We start from the raw sequence: 7756 nt of genomic DNA on the forward strand, positions 1-7756 counted from the left end.
CATGGTGGCGCGCGCCTGTAATCTCAGCTATTCAGGAGGCTGAGGCAGGAGAATCACTTGAACCCAGGAGACAGAGGTTGCAGTGACCCAAAAGATGTGCCATTGCACTCCAGCCTGGGTGACAGAGTGGGGAAAAAAAAAGTCACAATCACAACTTAGAATTATCTGCAAATAAATATGTTAACCTACAGAATGATGTGAGGAAATGTTTGGGTATTTTGTAGCTCTCCTGTGTGAATGAGCTAGCCTAAAACAATAATGATAATAATAATAGTAATAATTTTTGAATGTCAAGTGGAAAAATTAAAAATAATAATTCATTATAATTATTAGAGAGTAAATGAAAATTTTTCAAAGATACTTTCTATTAACATAAAATAGAGGTTTTTCTTCACAGTCTTATTTGGTTTCATATTGATAGAATGCTTAAATAATAGATTAAATTTTATATCCATAATTTCATAAAGAATGTTGTGCTTTTTCCTTTCAACAATTATGTCATATTTAAATCAGTTTGCTTTGTACCATAATCCATGGGTGAGGCAAAGAATTCTGGTAAGACTCTGTTACCAACTTAAAGAGAACACCCAACAATTAAGAAAATTCTGTACTGGAATTTTACTTTCAAAATTTCAAATAAGGGAAGGGGGCAAGGGCTGGAAAACAAACAATTGGGTACTATGCTCAATATCAGGGTGATGGGACCCACTGTACCCCAAACCTCAGCATCACTCAATGTACCCATGTAACAAACCTGCACATGTACCCCTTATCTAAAATAAATGTTGAAAAAAAAGAAGAAAAGGAAAAGCAAGTGACAGGAAAATTTGAAAAAAAAAATTAGAATAGACTTATTCCTTAATAATAATTCAAAATAAGCCTTTAGATTCTTTTAGGATAACTGTAATTGAGAATTCTATAAGAAGAGTAATTTTCAAGCACAGAAAGGGTGATGAGCAGTGACACTCTGTTCCATAAACTGTTACATTCTTTATAAAGGATTATTTATCAACATGTCAACATGTATATTATTTCATCCTATCTCTCTATTCTTTTTTTTTTCTTTCTTTCTTTTTTTTTTTTTTGAGATAGGATCTCACTCTGTTGCCCAGGCTGGAGTGCAGTGGTGCAACCATGGCTCACTGCAGCCTTGACCTCCTGGGCTCAAGCGATCCACCCGCCTCGGCCTCCCAAGTAGCTGGGACTGTAGGTGTGCGCTACCACACCCAGCTCATTTTTTATTTTTTTTAGAGACAGGGCCTTGCCATGTTGCCCAGGCCAGTCTTGAACCCCTGGACTCAAGTGATCCTCCTGCCTTGGCCTCCCAAAATTTCAGGATTATAGGCGTCAGCCACCATGCCTGGTTCATCTCTTTATTTCCACATCAGTTGCTTCTGCTATTTCCTCCCCTTCCTCTTCTCCTCCCAATACTCCCTTTTTTCTTTTTGTTGCTAATTATCTATGACCTTACCATGAAGTTTCTGGTTTAGTTATCCAAGGTACGTTGTTCCTTGCTGAGTTTTTTTTAACTATCCTATTTGCCATAGTTTTTCCTGACTGTATGACTACAATGTAATGAATGTAGAGAAAAATGGCAAAAATGCCAACACTGACCCCTCTAGTACCCAGGGTTGATGTACCTTGTGTTTATGTGTCTTTATTAATTCGGCATATAATTCTTCATTTTCACTTTAAGTGTGCTTGTATTTTACAAATTAGTCTAAGTCCACCTGATTTGAACACAGGATACTAACTCCACGCACCCATTTTAGAGAGATCTCTAGCTTTTAGAAGAGATTATCTCATGGTTTCCTATGTTCATTCAGCAAACATTTCCTGCAGACCTACTGTGTACCAGGTAGTGTCCAGAACTAAAGATATAAAGACAAACTCAGAGTCCCTGCTCCTGGGTGGGGGTGTGGTGAATCACAGTCTTGAACCCACCTCCCCAAGATCCCGTAGCTCCATCACCAAGCAGTTGTCTATCCAGGAGCAAGCTACTTGTCTAGCCCTATTTCCTTAGCTTTCAAATAAGACCATTTCTCTTGGTTCTCTTGAATGTCCCATTTTTCTGTACAGTCAGTCTGTGATTATTGCGAATTTTTCTTGGAATTGCATGAGCATTGCTTGAGCTCACCGACTACATACTGTGGTTAAAATTAAATAGGGGGCAATCTAATAGGCAAAGCTTAACTTAATAGCTTCTACCTCAGATTAAAATTTTGAATCTCTAGTAATATCTGCCCTTTCTTTTCCCACAGTTTCACTCACATGTTGTTCATAAATCTTAAGTACGGGTTTTTGGCTCTCTGTTAGGTGAAATACTTCATTTAACTTAGCCAAAGCCAGACTTGGAGCAACCTGGAAACACTCAAGTGTCCCTTCTTCCCAATACACGAGGGCCTCTGTAGGTTTTTCTCTGTGTGTGTGTCTGTAGGGAGAAGAAGTTGTATTTGACTCCTCCGATGATGGTTAGATTGCAGCACTGTCTCCTTAGTCGGAGCAAATGCTGGGATGCGCCATGGCTTTGCCTTGGTCATCTACATCACGCACGTCCCATCACTGGGCTCCAGTCTGTTGCAGCGCCTCCAGGCTTAATTTCTGTTCGTAATCTGATTATGGGGTCTGAGCTGTTCCAGCCAGCAGCCTCTTGCTTCTCGTGTACCACAGGCTCAAAGACACAAGTGCCTGGTCGCTGTAGTCCTGCACTGTGAAAAATCTCAACCCAGTTTTGCTTAGACCAGACGAAGGTCGTTGCTGGCTGAGAATTAGCTGTAGAGCAGGCTGTGTGACTGAGCCTTCTGTGTGCAGCCATGTTCAGAAGCCCAGGTTTTTCCAGCTATTTGGGAGCTTTCAAATTCTCTGAGAAACAAGGTAAGGCAAGATAAACATGAAATGCTCTTATGTATGGATTTTATAACATAATGAATGCTTGGGGTCCTCTATTTTGCCCTATGTATTCTCCTGTGTTCAGTTACTTATACACATTTCTCAAAAGACACTTTAAATAGCTAATTGAGTTTGTAACTGAGCTTATCTTGTGACTGTTGATAATGTGAATTTTTTTTCCCTTGGTAAGTTAAAGTTATTACTAAACCACTGAAACCTTTATGTAGGAAAAATTGCAAATGCAATCAGAATGCCCACACTTTGGATCAAATTCTAGACGTGCTGCACTTTAGTTAAAATATTTTTCTAAATCAAATGCTATACATACTAAATTCTTTCCAGTAGGCAGTGGTGCGTAGTGTCTTTTTATTAACTCTTCATGTGAGACAGTTTGGAAGAAGATACTGTCTTTTCAGTGGCTTTCTTCCAGCCCAGAGGAAAATACATGCTTTCAATTTAACTACCGAAGTGGTGTGGCATGTTCAGTTTACTGATTGAACAAAAATGAAACGCTAAGGTTGTTTTGAGTATCACATTTGAAACTCAGCCATGATACATCAAAACTGTTTTCCAGCTCAAATGCACTATTGGGAAGTGACTTGAACAATTCAGACCTCAGATTCAGGAATTTTCTCCTACCGCACTTGATAGTTTTGTGAATTGATTTCTCTTTTGTTAATTACATAACAAGAAACTTGTATAGTTAGGAGAAAAGCTTAGATGTTTTACTGGCATTATATCTCTCATTTTATTGTATTTCTTTAGTTGGCCACAGTTCCAAATTCCAGGACTGAGGATGTATTTTGATGGATAATGAAGTGTCAGCATCTGATATATTTTGTACTTATTTTTCCTCAGGCTTCTGCCCCTAAATATTAAAGAGCAAAAGGCACTTCCTTAGGGGAAGAAGTTTCTGTAAATGGTCTATTTGTGGTTTTCTTAGTGAACAAATGCTGTAAGCCAAAGGCTGTAAAACAGATTACATGCCATTAGACTGGTTGTAAATTTTATCTGTGCCTGGTTTTGATTAACCTGTTCATTTGGGATGTGTTTTTCCTGTATAGAATTGTTACCAGCTGTCTTTACATAATACATATCTTGTCTTCAAAATACAAATAAATGGTTATTTTTATTAGTTGTTATTGTTTAGATTTTAATGAGAGCAAAAGACACAGTTGAGTTGTCCTTTGCTCTTTAGACCCCACCCCCATTCTTTAAAGGCATCTCAAACATTTCTCGTTACCTGGACCAAAATTGCTTTTTTTCTTCTCTATTCCTGAGTATATAGCTGTGTTATTTAGTATTTAATAGCTTTGAGTTATTCTTGCTGCCATAAAAAATTTAAATGGTAACATTGAACTAACTATGTTAGAAGTATTATTGTTATTATTGTTGTTATTATTTTCATTTACCCGTGGAGTATGTTGGCTGCTTTCTGGAAGAGAAAAGCAAAACTTGCCTATGTACATTTCCATGTGGAATTTGATTCTTAGAAGGTGTCATTTTTGCATTTCTATTTTTTGTTTGGTTAACGGTTTTCTTTTTCTTAAATTGTATGTTCAAAAGGAGTTTGGAGAGTTTTTTCTCATTGGATTTTTAACAATTTGCATAACTATTTCAATGTTACATTATTTCTTTTCCCTTAGACTTCAACAAGAAAAACTTAAGCTTCGTTGGATTCCCACGTCAAAGGAAAGTTTCAAGGTAAAGTAGCCTTGTCTCAACGACTGTGAAATTTTGAAGATTTGTTGTAGCTTTTAAAATTATTCTCTTGAATGTCTAACTCATGAGTTTAAATGTTTGGCAATATGTTTTCTATTGATTTATTAAAATTTATGAAGCAAAGGAATCTTTGTATTTAATTCTGTTTATGGAAACTATTTGGAGAACAGAATCTGGGTGTCTCTTGTCATTGCAAACTTTTAAAGGACTATTATCTTTTCTTTCTCACACCTGCCTCTAAGCAGGCACTGTCCTTTTGCAATCTGTCCATCAAAGAAGGGAGCTAGATTCTTTTTAGAAATGGTTTAAACTTGTTTCTCCTCCCTCTTCCTTCCTCCTTGCTTCCTCTCCTCCCTCCCTCCCTTCCTTTTTCCATAGACATACACACACACACATCCATCCATCCATCCATCCATCCATCCATCCATCTGTCCATCCACCCATTTGAGTTATTCTTCCCTGGTCTTTCCATCTTTCTCTCTCTTAACCTTTCTGTACTTCCAATCCCCTTGGCCCCAGAATATTATGGGTGCTAATTTGATTGACCTAATGTGGTACAACTCCGTGACACATCATCATGGATGTAAGAGAACGTGGAAATGAATGCCTGTGCCATACACAGTAGCTGTATCTCAGGTACTTTTTAGTAGATTGTTGCCTATATTAATAGAGTTTGATATTTTCAGATGGAGGCACAAAGCTGTCCCCTACACAGTCAGGCAAAGGTCTCAATCTGTGTTTTACTATAGTGGAAGGGCCCAGCTCCAATTTCCACACAGTTGCTCTTGTGCCTCAGGTATTATGACATTGTTCCTTGACCAAAAAGGATTTGCATTTCAACAACATTAGAATAGACAGGGGTCTAACTTCTGTCCTCCTCAGGCTGAGCCTGCTCTGCATTTGAAAATGCCAGTTGATCTTGCAAACACACTGGATGGGACAAATCCTTGGTGTAATTCATCCGCATCTTTTAAATGTTTATGCTTTATTTAATTTTTACACACAATATCATCAAGCAGCACATCTAAGTATAAGGTTAATTAGAGCAGTGATGATCCAGAGTCATCAGTGAGGCTGTCTTAACTGACTCACAAAACGTTACTTTTTTAATGGGATGCATCCATCATCCATATTTCTCATCTTGGCCGTGTTTTAATAGGATCTGAGGCTTGGTTTCTTTCTTTTTTTGATGGAGGGGGACGGTCTTGCTCTGTCGCCCAGGCTGGAGTGCAGTGACGCAATCTCGGCTCACTGCAAACTCTGCCTCCCGGGTTCACGCCATTCTCCTGCCTCAGCCTCCCGAGTAGCTGGGACTACAGGCGCGTGCCACAATGCCCAGCTAATTTTTGTATTTTTAGTAGAGACGGGTTTCACCATATTGGCCATGATGGTCTCGATCTCTTGACCTCGTGATCCACCCACCTCAGCCTCCCAAAGTGCTGAGATTACAGGCATGAGTCACTGCTCCTGACCCCGGCTTGTTATTCTAATATGTGCCTAGTAGGTTGATTTAACTGTCATGGAGCTAATAAGTGATTAAGGAAACAAGAGACAGGAAGGCATTCCTTATTCAAGGATAGGAAAAGCATGCAATATGAAAGTCACACACGTCAGTGGACAGAGACTGAAACAGACAAAGCTGTTCTCAAATCATGGGTGTTACGTCATGCATACCTAGTAAAATGACAGCCTATGTGCTATGGTGCTAAGTGTTAAATAGGCTGGAGGTACAAGAGCCTGCTTCCTTAAAAGAAATCTAGTCAACCAGACACCAGCTAAAAGAGACGAAAATATGAGCTAAAGGGGCTTCGTCTCCCGTATCTTGTAATTTAAACTTCAGTAGGGGAATGAACAGATTGTGGAGGAGACTTACACTGTGTGGGTGCTGCACAGTCCTTGTAATAGTAGCATTTCCACGTTGTGAAAAATAGAGATGATAACAGCGGAGTATCCTGCTCTCCCTTTAATAAAATTCCCCCTGTTGCTACGGGTAGGCATTTAAGTAGGTTAATGGGACACATTTAAAAGAAAAATTGTCATGGAAGCAGGGGGCATTCTCTTCTTAGAAGCAGAGGAAGGGGGGTGGTGGCACAAACAATCAGTCCTAAAGAATGAGCGCTGTTTCAGGGGAGACAGAGAGTTGGATAAAAATCCAAAAGGTGTTTCTCACTGTTAGAAAGCTAAAATCAAAATACAGAAAATGAAGTGGACAGCACTAACTTTAGTATCTATGGAGAGATGCCTCCCTACTGAAACATAGGCTCTTACTTTTGGTTGAGCTCTAGTGAAACACCAAGGCCTGCAGAGGTTGCCCCTGCAGGCACCCCTTTGTCCCTCGGGGGGTGACTGAGGAGGAAGGGCAGGATCCAGCATCTGAGAGCTCCATGCTTTTGGGGTCACCAGTCCATGTGCGTTAGTAATGGGCCCTACCAGTCTCCCTGCTCTGGAGCCTCTGGGTCAGAAGAAGCAGAGAGGAGAGGAGAGTCCGGACCCTCCCAGGTGCTTGTGTTTCATCAGCGTTAGATGAGCCGGAAAAGGTGCTCACCGATGAACCGTCCTGAATTTTACAAGCACGTCTTACCTGTGTTTTCACTGATGATCGGTGCCCTCGGGTAGAGAAAGTTCAGGGAAGAAACACGATTTTTTTTAAAGAAAGAAACTCGATTTCACATGTTGATTTGAGGGGTCTTGCATCAATCACAGCTTGTGGCACCGCCTTGAGCCAGAGCCACACTTTCCAGCCCAGTCTGCCTGCTCCCGTTCCTCCTGCCTGCTCATCTGCTTTCTCAGAACCCCCCAGTCATTTAGCAGGAGCAGGGGAGAGAGTCAGGGGAGAGAGGCAGCGGAGACAGGACCAGAGGGTGATGACAGCCGTGTGGACTCAGTAATAAATGTTTACCTGGAAGCTGCAGATTCTAAAATCGATACTTTACAAACACGTGCAATTACACCAGTTTTTCACACATGTATGCAAGGTAAGCGAAGGTGCTAAGGGATGATGTGTTCCAAATTATGTCCTGTCCAAAGATGAAAGAAGGAAAGAAAGGAAGAAAGGAAAGGAGGGAGGGTGAGATGGAAGGGAGGGAGGAGGGGCTTATGACTGATGTTATTGACCGTATGCTCTTATAGTTATTCTCCATGTTTG

At 40.3% G+C, this 7756-nt stretch overlaps 1 long non-coding RNA gene across 1 annotated transcript in view; it reads left to right on the forward strand.

Moving 5' to 3' along the window:
* LOC105537677 overlaps window positions 1-7756 on the forward strand; it is a 94257-nt gene that overhangs the window by 70972 nt on the left and 15529 nt on the right. The window contains exon 2 of the long non-coding RNA XR_001005759.1: window positions 4536-4593. This is a non-coding gene — a long non-coding RNA (uncharacterized LOC105537677). The remainder of the gene's footprint in view (window positions 1-4535; window positions 4594-7756) is intronic.

Source organism: Mandrillus leucophaeus, unplaced genomic scaffold, assembly GCF_000951045.1.
Source record: "Mandrillus leucophaeus isolate KB7577 unplaced genomic scaffold, Mleu.le_1.0 Scaffold178, whole genome shotgun sequence".
Taxonomy (NCBI): domain Eukaryota; kingdom Metazoa; phylum Chordata; class Mammalia; order Primates; family Cercopithecidae; genus Mandrillus; species Mandrillus leucophaeus.